The sequence below is a fragment of the Moschus berezovskii genome, chromosome 5 (genome assembly GCF_049115385.1).
Source record: "Moschus berezovskii isolate FMDL1 chromosome 5, NW_MosBer_1.0, whole genome shotgun sequence".
Classification (NCBI taxonomy): domain Eukaryota; kingdom Metazoa; phylum Chordata; class Mammalia; order Artiodactyla; family Moschidae; genus Moschus; species Moschus berezovskii.
In genome coordinates this window covers 74,361,992-74,384,431 of record NC_142464.1, presented here as the reverse complement: position 1 = coordinate 74,384,431, position 22,440 = coordinate 74,361,992, and the positions used below count along the sequence as shown (strand labels likewise).

General features: G+C 39.4%; 1 non-coding gene across 1 annotated transcript; it reads left to right on the top strand.

The window, feature by feature from the left end:
• Window positions 1–7: 7 nt before the first annotated feature.
• On the top strand, window positions 8–79 carry TRNAH-GUG (transfer RNA histidin (anticodon GUG)). Its single transcript has one exon. It is a non-coding gene; the product is annotated as a tRNA-His (tRNA).
• The last annotated feature ends 22,361 nt before the right edge of the window (window positions 80–22,440 follow it).

Here is a 22,440-nt window from a genome sequence, read left to right as displayed (position 1 = left end):
GGGGGCTTCCCTGGTGGCTCAGAGGTTAAAGCATTTGCCTGTGATGCGGAAGGCCCAGATTCGATCCCTGGGTAGGGAAGATCCCCTGGAGAAGGAAATGGCAACCCAGTCCAGTATTCTTGCCTGGAGAATCCCATGGACAGAGGAGCCTGGTGGGCTACAGTCCATGGGGTCGCAAAGAGTCGGATACGACTGAGCCACTACACTACACTACACTACTACTACTACCCTCCCTTTTGGGCTTCCCTGGTGGCTCATGGGGCTTCCCTGATAGCTCAGTTGGTAAAGAATCCTCCTATAATGTGGGAGACCCCAGTTTGATTCCTGGGTTGGGAAGACCCCTTGGTAGGCTACCCACACCAGTATTCTTGGGCTTCCTTTGTGGCTCAGCTGGTAAAAAGTCCACCTGCAATGTGGGAGACCTGGGTTTGATCCCTCAGTTGGGAAGATCCCCTGGAGAAGGGAAAGGCTACCCACGCCAGTATTCTGGCCTGGAGACTTCCATGAACTGTATACTCCATGGGATCACAGAGTCAGACACATCTGAGTGACTTTCTCTCTCTCTCTCTCTCACACACACACACCCTCCCTTTAAAATGTCACTTTCAGTTTCCCTTAGTGGAGTGTATTGAAATAATACTTGTAGGCATTTATACTGGGAAAATAGTAGCTGTTAAGTTAGTCTTTGTGGAATAAATGGATCGATAAATCTAGAACAGAAGGACCACTGGGAAACTTAAGACATGTTATTTTTTCTTTGTATAAAGCATATAAATAGTTTCTATTATTTTCAATTTCCTAGTAGAAGGCTTTGTAAATTACAAAGCTGTTGACTTAAGACCAATTAAAGTGAAGTATCCCAGAGATTCTTTCCATCATTAAAACTGTGATAACAAATGCCAATCCCTTTCATTCAGTTCAGTTCAGTCGATCAATCATGTCCAACTCTTTGTGACCCCATGGACTGCAGCACACAAGGCTTCCCTGTCCATCATCAACTCCCGGGGGTTGCTCAAACTCATGTCCATTGAATCAGTGATGATATCCAATCATCTCATCCTCTGTCATACTCTTCTCCTCTTACCTTCAATCTCTCCCATCATCAAGGTCTTTTCCAATAAGTCAGTTCTTCGCATCAGGTGGCCAAAGTATTTGAGTTTCAGCTTCAGCATCAGTCCTTCAAATGAATATTTAGGGATGATTTCCTTTAAATTGACTGGTATGATCTCTTTGGAGAGTCTCCAAGGGACTCTCAAGAGTCTTCTCCAACACACAGTTCAAAAGCATCAATTCTTTGGCATTCAGCTTTCTTTACAGCCCAGCTCTCACATCCATACATGACTACTGGAAAAACCATAGCTTTGACTTTATGGACCTCTGTTGGCAAAGAAATGTCTCTGCTTTTTAATATGCTGTCTAGGTTTCTCATAGCTTTTCTTCCAAGGAGCAAGCGTCTTTTAGTTTCAAGACTGCAGTCACCATCTGCAGTGATTTGGAGTCCAAGACAATAAAGTCTGTCACTGTTTCCATTGTTTCCCCATCTATTTGAAGTAATGGGACTGAATGCAATAATTTTTGTTTTTTGAATGTTGAGTTTTAAGGCAGCTTTTTCAGTCTCCTCTTTAATTTTCATCAAGAGGCTCTTTAGTTCTTCTGCCATAACGGTGTTGTCATCTGAGTATCTGAGGTTATTGATATTTCTCCCGGCAATCTTGATTCCAGCTTGTGCTTCATCCAGCCCAACGTTTTGCGTGATGTACTCTGCGTATAATTTAAATAAGCAGGGTGACAATATACAGCCTTGACGTACTCCTTTCACAATTTGGAACCAGTCTGTTGTTCCATGTCCGGTTCTAACTGTTGTTTATGGACCTGCATACAGATTTCTCAAAAGGCAGGTAATGTGGTCTGGTATTCCCATTTGTTGAAAAATTTTCCACATATTGTTGTGATCCACAGTCAGAGGCTTTGGTGTAATCAATAAATCAGAAGTAGATATTTTTCTGGAGCTCACTTGCTTTTTCTATGATCCAATGGATATGGCAATTTGATCTCAGGTTCCGCTGCCTTTCCTAAATCCAGTTTGAACATCTGGAAGTTCATAGTTCACATACTGTTGAAGCCTGGTTTGGAGAATTTTGCTAATTATTTTTGCTAGCATGTGAGATGAGTGCAATTGTGTGGTAGTTTGAACATTCTTTGGCATTGTCTTTCTTTGGGATTGGAATGAAAACTGACCTTTTCTAATCCTGTGGCCACTGCTGAATTTTCCAAATTTGCTGGCATATTGAGTGTAGCACTTTCACAGCCTCATCTTTTAGGATGTAAAGTGCTCAACTGGAATTCCATCGCCTCCACTAGTTTTGTTTGTAGTGATACTTCACTACCAACTTGACTTAGCATTCCAGGATGTGAGTGATCACTCTAGGTGAGTGATCACACCATCTTGATTATCTGGGTCATGAAGATCTTTTTTGTATAGTACTTTTGTGTATTCTTGCCTCCTCTTCTTAATATCTTCTGCTTTTGTTAGGTCCATACCATTCTGTCCTTTATTGTGCCCATTTGGCATGAAATATTTCCTTGGTATCTCTGATATTCTTGAAGAAATCTCTAGTCTTTCCCATTCTACTGTTTTCCTCTATTTTGTTACATTGATCACTGAAGAAGAGTTTATATTTTCTTGCTGTTCTTTTGATCTCTGCATTCAAATGGGTATATCTTTCCTTTTCTCCTTTGCCTTTAGAACCTCTTTTCTCAGTTATTTGCAAGGCCTCCTCAGACAACCATTTTGTGTCTTTGCCTTTCTTTCTCTTGGGGAAGACCTTGATCCCTGCCTCCTGTACAATGTCACGAACCTCCATCCATAGTTCTTCAGGCACTCTAACAGATCTCATCCCTTGAATCTATTTATCACTTCTACTGTATAATCATAGGGGATTTGATTTAGGTCATATTGAATGATCTAGTGGTTATCTCAACTTTCTTCAATTTAAGTCTGAATTTGGCAATAAGGAGTTCATGATCTGAGCCACAGTCAGCCCATGGTCTTGTGTTTGCTGACTGTATAGAGCTTGTCTATCTTAGGCTGCAGAGAAAATAATCAATCTGATTTCGGTATTGACCATCTGGTGATGTCAACGTGTAGAGTCTTCTCTTGTGTTGATGGAAGAGGGTGTTTGCTATGACCAGTGCATTCCTTTGGCAAAACTCTGTTAGCCTTTGTGCTGCTTCATTTTTTACTCCAAGGCCAAATTTGCCTCTTACTTTAGGGATCTCTTGACTTACTTACTTTTGTAGTCCAGTCCCCTATGATGAAAAGGGCATCTTTTTTTGATGTTAGTTCTAGAATATCTTGTATGTCTTCATAGAACCATTCAGCTTCAGCTTCTTCAGCATTACGGGTTGGGGCATAGACTTGGGTTACTCTGATATTTAGTGGTTTGCATTGGAAATGAACAGAGATCATTCTGTCATTTTTGAGATTGCAACCAAGTACTGCATTTTGGACTCTTTTGTTGACTATGAGGGCTACTCCCTTTCTTCTAAGGGATTCTTGACCACAGTAGTAGACATAATGGTCATCTGAGTTAAATTCACCCATTCCAGTCCATATTAGTTCACTGGTTCCTAGAATGTTGATGTTCACTTTTGCCATCTTCTGTTTTATCACTTCTAATTTACCTTGATTCACAGACCCAACATTCCAGGTTCCTATGCAATATAGCACTTTATAACACTGGACTTTACTTCCATCACCAGTCACATCCACAGCTGTGCATTGTTTTTGCTTTGGCTCCATCTCTTCATTCTTTCTGGAGTTTTTCTCCACTGTTCTCCAGTAGCATATTTGGCACCTGCCAAACTGGGGAGTTCATCTCTCAGTGTCCTATCATTTTGCCTTTTCATACTGTTCATGGGGTTCTCAAGGCAAGAATACTGAAGTGGCTTGCCATTCCCTTCTCCAGTGGACCACATTTTGTCAGATCTCTCCACCATGACCCGTCCATCTTGGGTGCCCTACATGGAATGGCTCATGGTTTCACTGAGTTAGACAAAGCTGTGATCTATGTGATCAGTTTGGTTAGTTTTCTGTGATTGTGGTTTTCATTCTGTCTGCCCTCTGTAGATAAGGATAAAAGCCATGTGTTCCTGATGGGAGAGGCTGACAGTGGGGGAAACTGGGTCTTGTTCTTATGGGTGGGGCCACCTTTAGTAAATCTTTAATCCAATTTTCTATTCATTGGCGGAACTGTGTTCTTCTCCTTATTATTTGACCTGAGACCAAACTATGGTGGAGGTAAGGAAGATAATGGTGACCTTCAAAAATGCAGACACTGCCACACTTAGTGCCCCCCAACCCTGCAGCAGCCCACTGCCAACCCACACCTCCGCTGGAGACTCGTGTACACTCACAAGCAAGTCTGGATAAGTCTCTTGTTGGGTCACTGCTCCTTTCTCCTGGGTCTTGATGCACACAAGGTTTTGTTTGTGCCCTGCAAGAGTCTGTTTCCCCAGTCCTATGTAAATTCTATAATCAGATCCTGCTGACCTCCAAAGTCAAATTCCCTGGGGTTCTCAGTCTCTTTGCCAGATCCCCAGGTTGGGAAATCAGTTGTGGTTCACAGAACTTTCTTAACAGTGTGAGAATTTCTTTGGTATAATTGTTCTGCTTTTGTGGGTGGTCTGCTTGGCACATGTATGGTAGGGTTAATGGCAACCTCCTCCAAGAGAGCCTTTGCCACGGGCTATGTGACCCAGATCTGCTGCACCCAGAGCTGCTCACAGAGACTGAGCCAGACCTGTGTTTTAGCCCATCCCTTTAATAGACAATATACTGAGTTTGAAAAACTAAATATTAACACCTCCATTACTTGAGGTAAAGCGTTCACAGTTCTGCAGAGTCCATGGGCTTCTCCTTAAAATCATGTGCTAAAATATTTGAGATAATTATATTAACAAAATTTTGGCATTTTTTCCCTAAATGTGAAAAACAAGGCACATAAGCTAGGCAAAGTGCTAAAGATCCAAAACTTTATGGCTTATTTTTGCATTTTAAGTATACACCACTTATGCCACAAATAGGTGGAGGCTTTGTCATTCTTTAGATAAATAAGATTTGTCTGAAAATCTATATTCTTAAGAAGGCATCTCCACTATATAGGAAGAATGACTGGTATTATTGTGTTCACATGATATCATAAAAAGTCTTGGAAAAAATGTCAATTAGGAAAAATATGATTTTTACTTTTAATAAGCATAGCAAAGCTTTGAGGACACTTAAAATTTAATTCTGTCTTTAAGAAAATCCTAAGGGAAAATGAGGACAATTTTAGAGAATGAACCTTATCATATTTTGTTTTAAGGATCTCTTTCATGTGTTTAATGATAAGAAACTTGTGCTAACAATGACATTTGAGCACTGCACTTCTGATTATACTCCAGTATGTTTTTCCTTAGTTTTTTTAATGAATATTAAATGAGTTTATGTTCTCTTTTTGATGAGAGAGTTTCAAACTTAGATTTCCCATCTTTCTTTCTATCAGATCCTTCTAAATGGCTTTCATTTGGGCACATAATTTCTCTCACTAAACTCCTACCATATTACTAAACTCCATTGCATTTTCCAATTTCCAGTTTTATTTTCCTTGATAAACTAGTATGATTTTCCTGAATTGCATTTATTTTCTTGCCCACTTCTGAAATGGAACTGAGTGGGTGTTTCAATTCTGACTCCAGCTTTCTATAATGAACCACCCAACTTAAATATATTTTCACTGGTGACTAACTACCTGGACCTTTGTCTCCCAACTCCCCCTGCCTCCCTTCTAACACATGGTTCACCAGATTTACTCATTACGCTGCATTGTTGGGTCCAAAATAGATTTACACATGGAAACAAAATGTGATATAGGTGTTTGGAATAGAAAATCTTTGGAAAAGATTTGGAGGTATAGTCTTACACCTGTAAATCAAAAAGTTCTGTTACAAAAGCAGATCAAATACTTGATGCATTTTTCCCAAATGTGTATCTTTCATAGTTTTTTTTTTTTGAGCATTATTATTTCTGTGTAAGAAATATTTCTTCTCATTTCTTTTTTGCATTAAACCTGATAACTTTGCATAGAATGGGCATGATGTCCTATTAGATTAGTTCTGCTAGGCAGAATGCCTGAAGAACTATGGATGGAGGTTCATAATATTGTACAGGAGGTGGTGACCCAAACTATCCCAAAGAAAAAAAAGCAAGAAAGAAAAGTGGTTGTCTGAAGAGGCCTTACAAATAGCTGAGAAAAGAAGAGAAGCATAATGCAGAGGAGAAAGGGAAAGATGTACCCAACTGAATGCGGAGTTCCAGAGAATAGCAAGGAGAAATAAGAAAGCCTTTTAAAGTGAACAGTGCAAAGAAATAGAGGAAAACAACAGAATAGGAAAAACTAGTGATTTCTTCAAGAAAATTGAAGATACCAAGGGAACATTTCATGCAAAGATGGGTACAATAAAAGACAGAAATGGCAAGGACCTAACAGAAGCAGAAGATGTTAAGAAGAAGTTGCCAAAATAAACAGAAAAGCTATACAAAAAGGGTATTAATGATCTGGATAACCACAGTGGTGTAGTCACTCAGAGCCACACATTCTGGAGAGTGAAGTCAAGAAGGCCTCAGGAAGCATTACTAAGAACAAAGCTAGTGGAGGTGATGAAGCTACAGCTGAGCTACAAAAAATCCTAAAAGATGATACTGTTAAAGTGTTGCACTCAATACGCCAGCAAAGTTGGAAAACTCAGCACTGGCCACAGGACTGGAAAAGGTCCGTTTTCATTCCTATCCCAAAGAAAGTCAATGCCAAAGAATGTTCAAACTACTATACAATTGTATTCATTTAACATACTAGCAAGATAATGCTCAAAATCCTTCAAGCTAGTCTTTAGCAGTACACGAACCGAGGACTTCCAGATGAATAAGCTGGATTTAGAAAAGACAGAAGAACCAGAGATCAAATTGCCACCATCCACTAGATCATAGAGAAAACAAGAGCATTCTAGAAAAGCATTCATCTACTTCTGCTTCATTGACTATGCTAAACCTTTGACTGTGTGGATTGAAACAAGCTGTAGAAAATTCTTAAAGGGATGGTAATACCAGACCACCTAAACTGTCTCCTGAGAAACCTGTATGCAGATTGAGAAACAACAGTTAGAACCAGACGTGAAATAATGTACTGGTTTAAAACTGGGAAAAGGAAATAGGTCAGAATAGGAAAAGCAAGAGATCTTTTCAAGAAAATTAGAGATATCAAAGGAACATTTCATGCAAAGATGGGCTCGATAAAGGACAGGATGGTATGGACCTAACAGAAGCAGAAGATATTAAGAAGAGGTGGCAAGAATACACAGAAGAACTGTACAAAAAAGATCTTCACGACGAAGATAATCACGATGGTGTGATCACACACCTGGAACCAGACATCTTGGAATGTGAAGTCAAGTGGACCTTAGAGAGCATCACTATGAACAAAGCTAGTGGAGGTGATGGAATTCCAATTGAGCTATTTCAAATCCTGAAAGATGATGCTGTGAAAGTGCTGCACTCAATATGCCAGCAAATTTGGAAAACTCAGCAATGGCCACAGGACTGGAAAAGGTCAGTCTTCATTCCAATCCCAAAGAAAGGGAATGCCAAAGAATGCACAATTGCACTCATCTCACACGCTAGTAAAGTCATGCTCAAAATTCTCCAAGTTAGGCTTGAGCAATATGTGAACTGTGAAATTCCAGATGTTCAAGCAGGTTTTAGAAAAGGCAGAGGCACCAGAGATCAAATTGCCAACATCCGCTGGATCATGGAGAAAGCAGGAGAGTTCCAGAAAAACATCTATTTCTGCTTCATTGACTAAGCCAAAGCCTTTGACTGTGTGGATCACAATAAACTGTGGAACATTCTGAAAGACATGGGAATCCCAGACCACCTAACTTACCTCTTGAGAAACCTATATGCAGGTCAGGAAGCAACAGTCAGAACTGGACATGGAACAACAGACTGGTTCCAAATAGGAAAAGGAGTTCGTCAAGGCTGTATATTGTCACCCTGCTTATTTAACTTATATGCAGAGTACATCATGAGGAACGCTGGGCTGGAAGAAGCACAAGCTGGAATCAAGATAGCCGGGAGAAATATCAATAACCTCAGATATGCAGATGACACCACCCTTATGGCAGAAAGTGAAGAGGAACTAAAAAGTCTCTTGATGAAAGTGAAAGAGGAGAGTGAAAAGGTTGGCTTGAAGCTCAACATTCAGAAAATGAAGATCATGGCATCTGGTCCCATCACTTCATGGGAAATAGATGGGGAAACAGTGGAAACAGTGTCAGACTTTATTTTTTGGGGCTCCAAAATCACAGAAGATGCTGATTGCTGCCATGAAATTAAAACATGCTTACTCCTTAGAAGGAAAGTTATGACCAGCCTAGATAGCGTATTAAAAAGCAGAGACATTACTTTGCCAACCAAGGTCCGTCTAGTCAAGGCTCTGGTTTCTCCCATGGTCATGTATGGATGTGAGAGTTGGACTGTGAAGAAAGCTGATCGCTGAAAATTGATGCTTTTGAACTGTGGTGCTGGAGAAGATTCTTGAGAGTCCCTTGTACTGCAAGGAGATCCAACCAGTCCATTCTAAAGGAGATCAATCCTGAGTGTTCATTGGAAGACTGATGCTAAAGCTGAAACTCCAATACTTTGGCCACCTCATGCGACGAGTTGACTCACTGGAAAAGACCCTGATGCTGGGAAGGATTGGGGGCAGGAGGAGAAGGGGACGACAGAGAATGAGATGGCTGGATGGCATCACCGACTCGATGGACATGAGTTTGAGTGTACTCCGGGAGTTGGTGATGGACGGGGAGGCCTGGCGTGCTGTGATTCATGGGGTTGCGGAGAGTCGGACACGACTGAGCAACTGAACTGAATTGAACTGAAGGCTGTATATTGTTACCCTGCTTATTTAACGTCTATGCAGAGTACATCATGCAAAATACTGGGCTGGATGTGTCACAAACTGTAATCGAGATTTCTGGGAGAAATATCAAAACCTTATATGCAGATGATGAGCTTCCCTGATGACTTAGATTGTAAATAATCTTCTAGCAATGTAGGAGACCCTGGTTCAGTCCCTGGGTCAAGAAAATCCCCTGGAGAAGTGAATGACAACCTTCTCCAGTATCCTTGCCTGTAGATTTCCATGGACAGAGGAACCTGGTGGGCTACTGTCTATGGGGACACAAAGAGTTGGACATGACTGAGCAACTAGCACTCTAGGAAGCAGATGATACTTCTCTAATGGCAGAAAGTGAAAAGGAAAAAAGAGCCTCTTGATGAAGGTGAAAGAAGAGAGTGAAAAAGCTGGCTTTAAACTCAACATTCAAAAATCTAAGATCATGGAATCTGGTTCCATCACTTCATGGCAAATCGGTGGAGAAAAATTGGAAGCAGTGACAGATTTTATTTTCTTGGGCTCCAAAATCACTGCAGCCAGGTACTGCAGCTATGAATATTAGAGACACTTGCTCCTGGGAAGAAAAGATATGAGAAACCTAGACAGCATATTGAAAAGCAGAGGTATCACCTTGCCGATAAAGGTCTGTATAGTCAAAGCTATCGTTTTTCAAGTAGTCAGGTACAGATGTGAGAGTTAGACCATAAAGAAGGTTGAGCACTGAAAGAATTGATGCTTCTGAACTGTGGTGTTGAAGACTCTTGAGAGTCCCTTGGATTACAAGGAGAGCAAACCAGTCAATCCTAAAAGAAATCAACCCTAAATATTTATTGGCAGGACTATTGCTGAAGCTGAAGTTAGTGCAGCTCTAGTTAGATCATACTGTGGAGACTGACATGGACACATGGTGAAAAATGTTTTTCTGAGACAAAACTGCTAAGGATCACTTAAACCTCAATTTCCAGGAAGGAACTTGGCTACCACATGAAGGAGTCAAATAGAGAATGAAGCCAATAAAGGAAGTAGACCTGAAGGATAGAAAATATGAAGGCCTTACTGACTGCTTTTGAAACTCTAGATTCAGCTTCACATGAAAATTTTTCTTAAACTTTTCAAGGATATATTCTTCATTTCAGTTCAGTTCAGTCTTTCAGTCTTGTCCAACTCCTTGCGAACCCATGGACCACAGCACTCCAGGCTTCCCAGTCCATCAGCAACTCCTGGAGCTTGCTCAAACTCATGTCCATCGAGTCAGTGATGCCATCCAACCAACTCATCCTCTGTCGTCCCCTTCTCCTCCTGCCTTCAATCTTTCCCAGCATCAGTGTTTTTTCCAATAAGTCAGTTCTTTCCATCAGATGGCCAAAGTATTGGAGCTCCAGGTTTAGCATCAGTCCTTCCATGAATATTCAGGGCTGATTTCCTTTAGGATTGACTGGTTTGATCTCCTTGCAGTCCGAGAGACTCTCAAGTGTCTTTTCCAACACCACAGATCAAAAGCATCAATTCTTCAGCACTGAGATTTCTTTATAGTACAATTCTCACATCTGTACATGACTACTGGAAAAATCATAGCTTTGACTTCTTTTTGAAGTTTCTTCATTTATTTTTTGCTTAAATGAATTTCTGTTATGTTTCTATCAACTGATATTTTAATTACCAGGACTGTCCTAAGTGATGATGATGATAATACAAAAGAAACAAAATAAAGATTTTTATTAAGGAAATATTTTTCTTCCTTTGAGCTAAAAGTAAGATTTACAGAAGTTTTAAGATTTTTGTCATATTTGAATTGTTTTTTCCAGAGCCTAATTTGCAGAGACACTGCCAGTGAGCCCTCACAAACAATGAAGCATTGGCTGTAAAATATTGTACTAATATGTCACACTTCTCTATTCTCCTACAGCAGGAGTATCTTTAGTGCCTGAATGTATGGTTATTTATTTTTAAAGTTCAAGTACAGACTGTCAAAAGGGCACTATATTTGTTTAGAAGTCACAACTCTCTAAACCTATTTTCTATTACAGAAAAAACTGCAGAGATTTAGTTGCAGATAATTTTTTTGAATGTTTATGTAAAGTCTTCCAATTCTGTTTCTGTTCTCCAGTTCAGTTCAGTTGCTCAGTCATGTCCGACTCTTTGCGACCCCATGAATCACAGCACGCCAGGCCTCCCTGTCCATCACCAACTCCCGGAGTTCACTCAAACTCATGTCCATCGAGTCGGTGATGCCATCCATCCATCTCATTCTCTGTCATCCCCATCTCCTCCTGCCCCCAATCCCTCCCAGCATCAGAGTCTTTTCCAGTGAGTCAACTTGTCGCATGAGGTGGCCAAAGTATTGGAGCTTCAGCTTTAGCATCAGTCCTTCCAATGAACACCTAGGACTGATCTCCTTTAGAATGGACTGGTTGGATCTCCTTGCATTAGCATAGGTTAAAAGTCTCTGTTTTTATCATAATACCTAAATGGCAGGGGATTAGTACTGAGGACACAATTGTGCACCTGACACATAGTGGGCACTTAATTATATTTCTGATTTTGTGGATCTTTGTGCTCAGAGTCAGTCTGAAGCAGTGGTACCCTGCAGAAGAATAATGTAGGATTTTTAAAAACATATAGTTAATATCTGAGTCACAGTCTATAATAAAAATAGGTTTATTTCTCCCTATATGATCTGTAATCTCAACTACAAGTGCAGAGCACGTCTACATAGAAAGGTGAGGCACCCAGCATCCTTCACAGCAGCCATGGAATTGCCCTATAGGATGATATGAAGGCTTCAAAATGGTGGTGACATTAGGTCTATCCATGGTATTGACAGAAGCAAAACAGGAAAGCAAAGCTCTTGTTATTGTCCAAAGTATGCCATACTAAGTACATGCAGATATAGAAATCACAAACTTTAAAGACACTTAGAGCACAGTTAGAAAACTTCAATTCTTACTCCTTACTACTGTAATGATTCTTCTTCATTAAACATAAAGTGATGTACCTATCACTCTGACTTCTGGAAGAACAGAATAACAAACAAAGTAAATTAATGTATAAAATGTTTTTTGTAACTTTTTGGGCAATTAAAACAGGATGAAAAGCTCAAAATAGCTTGTAAAAAAGTCAACAGTGGGTAATTCATCATCAGAAATAAAACAGATTTTACTTTCTTTTGTTACTTCTGATGAAATGTATTGAGAAAATGCATATGGAATGAGGTAGTGTGTAACAGAATCAATGCGTTATAGGTGCACCTTGTGTGAGCTTGTATGTTCCTTGAAGTCAAATATGTTAACACGCTAACAAATGCCCTATTCTTGATACCTTATCTACAAAAACTTGGCTGAACATGTAGAAACACCAAATTATGTTATTTGTGCCTTAGACAGAACAATGATTTAGCAGGTTTACCAAAATGTATGCATCGTGTGTACTGTAAATCACTGTTTCATATCCTCTGACCTTACAGAATACAAAATTATGCTAATGTCAAAATTACACATAAAAACTTTATCATCTGCGAAGAGTTTTTACATGTATTACTTCATTTGTCTATAAATATATCACAACTGGTCAAAAACCTTCACATTGTCCTCCAAATTCATTTTCTTATGTAATGTAATTATTATTGCCTCACTTTTATATAAGTTCCACTCAAACAACAATGATATAAACTTACTCATTGCCAGGAACTATGTATTAGTAGAGTGTGATGATAATGATGATAACAGATATCATATAATAATGGTACAATAATAATAAATGTGGTGATGTTGATTATAACATTTAGTAAACAATTTCTATGGGCTGTGTTTTCACGTATACTTGAATCCATTTCTGGATATGCTAGTTTATTTCAATGCTTTATTTTTCCATGTCAATCAAATCCCTTATTATTATATGTGGAAGTGACACACAAATTCAAGAGATGAGATCTGATAGAGTGCCTGAATAACTAAGGATGGAGGTTAGTGACATTGTACAGGAGGCAGTGATCAAGACTATCCCCAAGAAAAAGAAATGCAAAAAGGCAAAATGTTGTCAGAGGAGGCCTTACAAATAGCTGAAAAGATAAAGACAAAGGAGAAAAGGAAAGATATACGCATTTGAATGCAGAGTTCCAAAGAATAGCAAGCAGAGATAAGAAAGTCTTCTTCAGTAATCAAGCAAGAAAATAGAGGAAAACAATAGAATGGGAAAGACTAGAGATCTCTTCAAGAAAATCAGAGATATCAAGGGAACATTTCATGCAAAGGTGGGCACAGTAAAGAAAAGATATGGTGTGGACTGAACAGAAGCAGAAGAGATTAAAAGGAGGTGGGAAGAATATACAGAAGAACTACACAAAAAGATCATCATGACCCAGATAATGGTGTGATCATGGTGTGATCACTCACCTAGAGTCAGACATCCTAAAATGCAAAGTCAAGTGGGTCTTAGGAAGCATCCATATTAACAAAGCTAGTGGAGGTGATGGAATTCCAGTTGAGCTATTTCACATCCTAAAAGATGAGGTTGTTAAAGTGCTGCACTCAATATACCAGCAAATCGGGAAAACTAAGCAGTGGCCACAGGACTGGAAAAGGTCAGTTTTCATTCCAAACCCAAAGAAAGGCAATTACAAAGAATGTTCAAACTACTGCACAATTGCACTCATCTCGCACACTAGCAAAGTAATGCTCAAAATTTTCCAAGCTAGGTTTCAATAGTACATGAACTGAGAACTTCCAGATGTTCAAACTGGATTTAGAAAAGGAAGAGGAACCTGAGATGAAATTGCCATCATCTGCTGGATCATATAAAAAACAAGAGAATTCCAGAGAAAATCTACTTCTGCTTTATTGACTATGCCAAAGCCTTTAACAGTGTGGATCACAGCAAACTGTGGAAAATTCTTCAAGAGATGGGAATACCAGATGTTACCTGCCTCCTGAGAAATCCGTATGCAGGTCAAGGAGCAAAATTTAGAACCAGACATGGAACAACGGACTGGTTCCAAAATGGGAAAAGAGTACGTAAAGGCTGTATATCGTCACCATGCTTATTTAACTTATATGCAGAGTACATCATGCGAAAGGCTAGGCTGGATGAAACACAAGCTGGTATCAAGACTGCTGGGAGAAATATCAATAACCTCAGATATGCAGATGACACCACCCTTATGCCAGAAAGTGAAGAGGAACTAAAAAGCCTCTTTGTGAAAGTGAAAGAGAAGAGAGAAAGAGCTGGCATAAAACTCAACATTCAAAAAACAAAGATTATCGCACTTGGTCCCATCACTTCATGGCAAATAGATGGGGAAACAATGGAAACAGTGACAGACTTTATTTTCTTGAGCTCCAAAATCACTGCAGATGATGACAGCAGACATAAAATTAAAAGACGCTTGCTCCTTGGAAAAAGAACTATGACCAACATAAATAGCCTATTAAAAAGAGATATTACTTCACCAACAAAGTTTCAGTTCAGTTTAGTCTCTCAGTTGTGTCCAACACTTCTCGACCCCATGAACCACAGCATGCCAGGCTTCCCTGTCCATCACCAACTCCTGGAGTTTACCCAAACTCATGTCCATTGAGTTGGTGACTCCATCCAACCATCTCATCTTCTGTTGTCCCCTTCTCTTTCCACTCTCAATCACTCCCAGCATCAGTCTTTTCCAGTGAGTCAACTCATCGCATGAGGTGGCCAAAGTATTGGAGTTTCAGCTTTAGCATCAGTCCTTCCAATGAACACCCAGAACTGATCTCCTTTAGAATGGACTGGTTGGATCTCCTTGCAGTCCAAGGGACTCTCAAGAGTCTTCTCCAGCACCACAGTTCAAAAGCATCAATTCTTTGGCAATCAGCTTTCTTCACAGTCCAACTCTCACATCAATACATGACTACTGGAAAAACCGTAGCCTTAATAGACAGACTTTTGTTGGCAAAGTAATGTCTCTGCTTTTTAATATGCTGTCTAGGTTGATCATAACTTTCTTTCCAAGGAGTAAGTGCCTTTTAATTTCATGGCTGCAATTACCATCTGCAGTGATTTTGGAGCCCAAAAAAATGAAGTCTGACACTGTTTCCACTGTTTCCCCATCTGTTGCCATGAAGTGATGGGACCAGATGCCGTGATCTTAGTTTTCTGAATGTTGAGCTTTAAGCCAACTTTTTAACTCTCCTCCTTCACTTTCATCATGAGGCTCTTTAGTTCCTCTTCACTTTCTGCCATAAGGGTGGTGTCATCTGCATATCTGAGGTTATTGATATTTCTCCCAGCAATCTTGATTCCAGCTTGTGCTTCTTCCAGCCCAGTGTTTCTCATGATGTACTCTGCCTTTAAGTTAAATAAGCAGGGTGACAATATACAGCCTTGACGTACTCCTTTTCCTATTTGGAACCAGTCTGTTGTTTCCTGTTGAGGTCTAGCTGTTGCTTCCTGACCTCTATACAGATTTCTCAAGAGGCAGGTCAGGTGATCTGGTATTCTCATCTCTTTCAGAATTTTCCACAGTTTATTGTGATCCACACAGTCAGAGGCTTTGGCATAGTCAATAAATCAAAAGTAGATGTTTCTCTGGAACTCTCTTGCTTTTTCGATGATCCAGCGGATGTTGGCAATTTGATCTCTGATTCCTCTGCCTTTTCTAAAACCAGCCTGAACATCTGGAAGTTCATGGTTCACATATTGCTGAAGGCTGGCTTGTAGAATTTTGAGCATTACTTTACTAGCATGTGAGATGAGTGCAATTGTGTGGTAGTTTGAGCCTTCTTTGGCGTTGCCTTTCTTTGGGATTGGAATGAAAACTAACCTTTTCCAGTCCTGTGGCCACTGCTGAGTTTTCCAAATTTGCTGGCATATTGAGTGCAGCACTTTCACAGAATCATATTTTAGGATTTGAGATAGCTCAACTGGAATTTCATCACCTCCACTTGCTTTATTCGTAGTGATGCTTCCTTAGGCTCACTTGACTTCACATTGCAGGATGTCTGGCTCTAGCTGAGTGATCACACTATCGCAAATATCTGGGTTTGAAGATCTGTTTTTGTACAGTCCTTCTGTGTATTCTTCCCACTTCTTCTTAATAGCTTCTGCTTCTGTCAGGTCCATACCATTTCTAACCGACAAAGGTATGTCTACTCAAAGCTATGGTTTTTCTGGTTGTCGTGTGTGGACATGAGAGTTTGTCCATAAAGATAGCTGAAAGTTGAAAAATTGATGCTTTTGAACTGTGGTGTTGGAGAATACTCTTGAGAGTCCCTTGGACTGTAAGGAGATCAAACCAATCAATTCTAAAGGAAATCAGCCCTGAATATTCATTGAAATGCTGATGCTGAAACTGAAGCTCCAATACTTTGGCCAGCTGATGGGTAGAAGACTTATTAGAAAAGACCCTGACGCTGGGAAACATTGAAGGCAGGAGGAGAAAGGGACGACAGAGGATGAGATGGTTGGATATCATCAGTGACTTATGGACATGAGTTTGAGCAAGCTCTGGGAGTTGGTGATGGACAGGGAAGCCTGGTGTCTATAGGGTGACATGACTGAGTGACTGAACTGAACTTAATGCCAATGATATATAAAGTACAGAGTCTTTATAATAAACTGTGTTATCTGATAAGAAAGTTTCTGTTCACTACTCTTTTTAAAAATGTTCTTGGTGATTCTTAGGCATTTTCTTTTCCTTAGAATCCATGAAGTCTTTTGTTTTTATTTTTTTCAGTTCTCTCAGAAACACTCCCTTTTCTTCCCCAGAATTTCAGCTGTATTGGGATTCTATTAGAACTATATTAACACTTGCTCATTCTTTTCCTTTTATTTTTATGAAGCTCAGATTCTTTATGTTTCATCAAAAAGAATTTAGTGAGAGAGAAATTGATTGGTAAGAAGTGGATTTATTTAGAGATATACACATTCAATAGACAGATGCGGTCCATCTCAAAAGGTGAGAACAGCCTTGGAAGAAACCCACTCCACAGACAGCATCAGCCATCTCAGAAGCTGAGAAGCCTACTCATTCATTTTTAAACAACTATCATGTGCATGTTTCAATTTTGTGGCTAATAGGTGTAAACAACTTTTTTTTTTGTAAGTGGTGGTGTTGATTTTATTGCTAAGTCGTGTCGAACTCTTGCAACTCCATGGACAGTAGCCTGGCAGGCTCCTCTGTCCGTGGGATTTTTCCAGGCAGGAATACTGGAAAGGGTCGCCATTTCCTTCTCCAGGAGATTTTCCTGAACCAGGGATCAAAACCTGGTCTCCTGCATTGCAAGCAGATTCTTTACAAAATCAGTTACCAGGGAAGTATTCATTGCTAAATTAGACACCTTATTGAATTGCTCATTTTTATCAAATGTGTAGGCACCTGAATATCTTATGAGTTTATTTTTAACAAGACTGCTTTGTTTATGTCTATTTAAAAATCAAATCACTTATAAGCCTTATTTCTTATATTTCTTTTTTATAAATATTATTTTATTGTATTGCATAACTTCATTTACTGAAAACTGTGAGGCAATATTGAAGATAATGGTGGTTGGGAATCTCTGCATAGTTTCTGAATTTAAATGAAATGGTTTTGGTGTTTTTATCTATGGTTGATTTTATTGAAGTCTTTATTAATTTTCATTTATTCTGATTTAGTTATAGTATTTATTAGCTCTTAAAAATTAATACATGTGTGTTTATCACATGGTCATATTAACTTTGTTTCTAACCATGTTGATGGAGTACACTATATTGATAGGTTTTATGACAACATTTTTGTAATTAATCTTACTTGGTTATGGTATCATAATATTTTGATACATGAATAGCTTTCTTTTACTATTTAGGAGATTTGGAAAGTATTTAATTTAGGAGATTTGGAAAGAAGGTCTTAGTAGGATAACTTACCACAAACACCAGGGAGATTTCCAGTCTCCCCGGGCTCTGTGGGCCACTCTTCATTCTGCCCATTTTGGGTGTCAAAACCCTGTCAAAACACCTGTCCTGCATAAACACAACTCTTTACATAATCTGTACCTCCTCTGAGCCTCTTTATCATTTTTTATCATGACCACTAATATCAAGTAGGGCCTTACAGCTACCTGGAAATCCTACTAGATTTCCCTAATCCAGTCAACATTTATCACTTCCCTGCTTATCTATTTCATATCTATTCCTATAGTTCCAAATCTGGAATCTTCTCCCAAATATTCATCTGAAGTGGTTTAGATTTGGTATTGGAAGGAAGAGTAGTTACACTGAGATCTCATTATTCCTATAATTTCCTGCTTACCAATGCTTTAGTATATAGATTGCTTATTCTCATATTCAGATTATGAATAAAGGGCTATTATACTAGGACAGGGTTTAAAGAAAATTGATGAATACAAAACTGAGGAAAAAAAATAGTCTCTTTTTTTCCATAATTTCAAACAATCTGTACAATCTTCAAAGGTCTAAAACTAACTGGACAGACTTAACAAATAATAGCTAAAACTTAAACACAACACTTATACGGAAAGACATTTGTTCTCCACTCAGTGACTTTATAAATAGGAAACTATTAATGTCCCCACATTCTACACTGAGAAATGGGAGTCACAGGGGAGTTAATCAACTTGCCTCTTTCTAATAGTTACCAAGAAGTGTTGGCAAGACTTGAACCCAGGTAGTACGGCTCTTATTCCTTCTTTGAAGGGAGGTATGGGAGGAGGAAGAGAGTGCAAGTGGTGGTAAAAGTTCAAGGGAAATCCTTCCTTATAGAAGTCAGGAGTGAGGAAAAGAGTTGTCTTATTTTTTATTCCTATAAACATATAGGGTTTAACAAAATGGGAGCTTGTCAATTGTCTCCCAAAGTGGTCAACACTCTTCATTGAAGTGATCAGCAATATGTTTGGAAAGTCTTCCATTTTCAAGATGTCACTCTTGTGTACTAATTACTTCTTTTTTTGAGTGTTTTCTTAGAGTCGATGTGGATGATAATCATTTTGCTTCCAAAGTCCTAAAATGGATTAAAATCAAGTATTAACTAGACCCAATGCCACTCATCCTCCAAAGTCTATGCTTACTTCGTGTTTGATTTCTTATCCAATAATATGGCCAGTCACATAACATAATATGTTAGAGATTCTTCAGTGAGATTAAATGAATTAAGATAGTCCAAGATGCCAATATCCAGATGCTAACATTTGAATGCAAACTATTGACTTCTTAGAAATTAAACATAAAGCCCACTTTCATACTCAATAAATTAAGCTCTCTTACCCTTTTAATAAAAAATTAAAAGGATAAAAATGAAAATTTCATCTTCTCCAACTTCTTCAGTTCAGTCCTAGCTAGAAATACTCTTCATGCTTTGGTAGACCTGGGTTCTATCAGCAACTACAGCTTGCACTGTTTTCTTCAGGAATGAGTCAAATTCTTTTAAAGGTCTGAGAAGTTCTGTTAATTCAACCACAATTTGTAGACTCTCACTTTTTAAAGAGTTCAAAGAATTAATAGGGCACACAAAATTATCACACTATTCAAATTAAAGAATTTCAAATTAAGCTAGTTCTCACTTCTAAAAACAGTTATTCCAGGAAAAAATATCATCAGAGCCCAATATTTAATGATGCCAAAGACCAGAGAGGAAGATCCTTTTGAGAGAAGAAGAAAATGTTCTTGATAGAAGCCTGGCCAGGTATACCAGTCTTCTCCAGGTATTCTAAATCCATGATATGTGAATTTAAACTCACTTGGAAGAACTCTTCTAGCAAGAAGTTAACTTTGGAGCTCTGCAATCATACGGCTGAGGGGATAATCCATTTATACCCCTCACCTCCAGCCTATAAGAGTAACACTTAGCTTGCTAGCACAGTTTTGAAGTTTGCAAAGGTGGCAACTGAAGCTCCAGGGGCCCACTCTCTTATAAGTATGCACTTCCATTCCCGAGCTGTTGTGGATATTTTCAGTGCCCCTTGCCAGGAAACCTGCCTCTTAGGTAAGTTTTCTCCCTCAACCCAGAGTTAACCGATCTACTAACTCCCTGAAACAATCAAATAGGAAATGATTTTGAAATTTGTGGACAGTGCTCATAACTGGCTCTCCCATTCTTATTTTCTTAGCTCTACAGGCAGAATGGAATTTAGCACATCTAGTTCAGAAATGTCTGGCAATAGCTTCCTAAGGCTAAACCTCACTGGTGTTTAGAAGCTTACGCAGGACTTCACCACCTGGCAATTTTACTTATGTTTATATATGGCTGTGTCAGGTCTTAGTTGTAGCATGTGGGATCTTTTCTTCCTTCTCTCTAGCTGTGGCAAGCAGGCTCAGTAGTTGTGATGTGTGGGTCTAGTTGCCCTGGGGAATGTGGCATCTTAGTTCCCCCACGATGTCCCCTACACTAGAAGGCAGTGTCTTAACCACTGGACCAGGGAATCCACTATCTGTCAATTTAAAAGGAGCAAATACAGTTTCCCTCTAAGATCTAAGAGGCCTTTACTGTCTTCCGAGAAATGGAGCATTGACCTCAGCCATATCTCCTTAATAAAAGCTATGCCTACAGAGAAGGCTGCAGTTCATTCCCTGAATTGGAATCTCTGTCCTTGCCAGACCCCAGCCCTCTGAGTCTTTGCCATTCTCTGCATGTCTGCTGAGAGCTGAGTGACCTCATCCTGCTCGGCTAAGAGGCCCACATTCTGTCCCTCATTTTACATCATCACTCAAAGGCTCCCTCTTATTGCCATCCCTCCTTGAGAACTTTTCCTGAAGCCCTAGGGCCTTTATTTAAATCTCTGCTTCCAGGAAAATAGTCATTTGCTTTTGGACAAAAAGACTACTAAATACACTGTGCTGTGTTGTGCAGTCTGCTCAGTCGTGTCTGACTCTTTAGGACCCCATGGACTGTAACCCACCGGGGTCCTCTGTCCATGGGATTCTCTAGGCAAGAATACTGGAGTGGGTTGTCATTCCCTCCTCCAGGAGATCTTCCCAACCCAGGGATCAAACCCAGGTCTTCTGCATTGCAGGTGAATTCTTCACTGCCTGAGACACCAACTTATCTACTGCAACCCAAAATACCATGAAGCTGGGTAAAAATATTTCAGTTTGGTCAATCACAGAATGTAAAAACTTCAAGGAGACTAAACCTGGCTTCTTCAAGTCACCGAAGTCAGAACACCAAGGCCCACACCACACATCTTTAAACCCCCAGCACTCTTCTATGCATATAATTTGCTGCCCATTCTGGCTGCCTGTCCCAGGTCCATCATTTTGGTTTTAATTTTCATTGCTTTTGGTTGATGGACATAATGTCAGAATATTGACAGAACCATTATACGATTACTATTGTCCCCCTTCACCCTGGTGTGATCTGAGGAAGCTGAGAAAAAAATCAAGTCAAAATGGAGGCCGAAATAACATACTGGAAATATAATGGAAATAATACTGGAAATAATATACTGGAAAAATATACTGTAAATAATATAATGGAAATAATATGCTGATGGCTCAGGGGTAAAGAACCTACCTAAAATCCAGGAGATACAGGAGATGTGGGTTTGATCTGTGGGTCGGAAAGATCCCCTGGAGAAGGAAATGGCAACCCACTCCAGTATTCTTGCCTGGGAAATCCCATGGACAGAGGAGCCTGGCCAGTTAAAGTCTTGGAGTCATAAGAGTCAGACATGACTTAGCAATTAAACAAAATACAGTAACAACAATAAATACTATCAGAGACCAGGTTGGCAGGTATGGTTTCTCGATTGGCTGGGCAAATACTCTAATCTCAGACCTCAGAAATAAGCAGATTTACCCTCCTATCATGGACAACATAGAATGGAGGAGAATGTATGATCTTTGAGGACAGGTTCATGAGTACAAGAGAAAAGAGAAGAACCAAACATGCAGTTACTCGTCTCAAAGTGACTAATGAGTTGTGTCACTTCACTTCCATTAAGGTGGAGTGAAATGATGAAGTGGTGAAAGACCAGAATGCACTAAAAGGAAATACCTGCTCTTGGAAGGCTGGGAAGGGAAATGGCATTCCCCTCCTGACTAGAAAGCTTGATAACACACCCATGTCCTATTATTCGCTAAAGGAAAGTGTGGTTGTCTGGTTCTAAGACTCACGCTGTTTTCACAATGACCTGCTGTCTTTGTCTGCTGGTAACTTAACAACTCTGTCTTACAGCCTTATTAGTTGTCATTATTGTGGTTATGAGATTACATTTCAAGTATGAAATTCTATGTAGCTATTTATATCTCAAGAAATGACTTGCTAAGATGATTTCATTTCCTATAACAGCCTGCTCTGTGGCCACCGGCAAATTTTAAGTTGAAAGGCAGAATTATTCTTTTAAATTTTATTATGTGTTTTTGCTCATATCATTGACTAATCATTAAAATCAGTTCACTGGGGTTTGGGCAACATACTTGAGTGTCTTAAAATGGTTGAAGTTATTTGCAATTAGAATATTCCTTATTCAAGTGTTATTTTAGG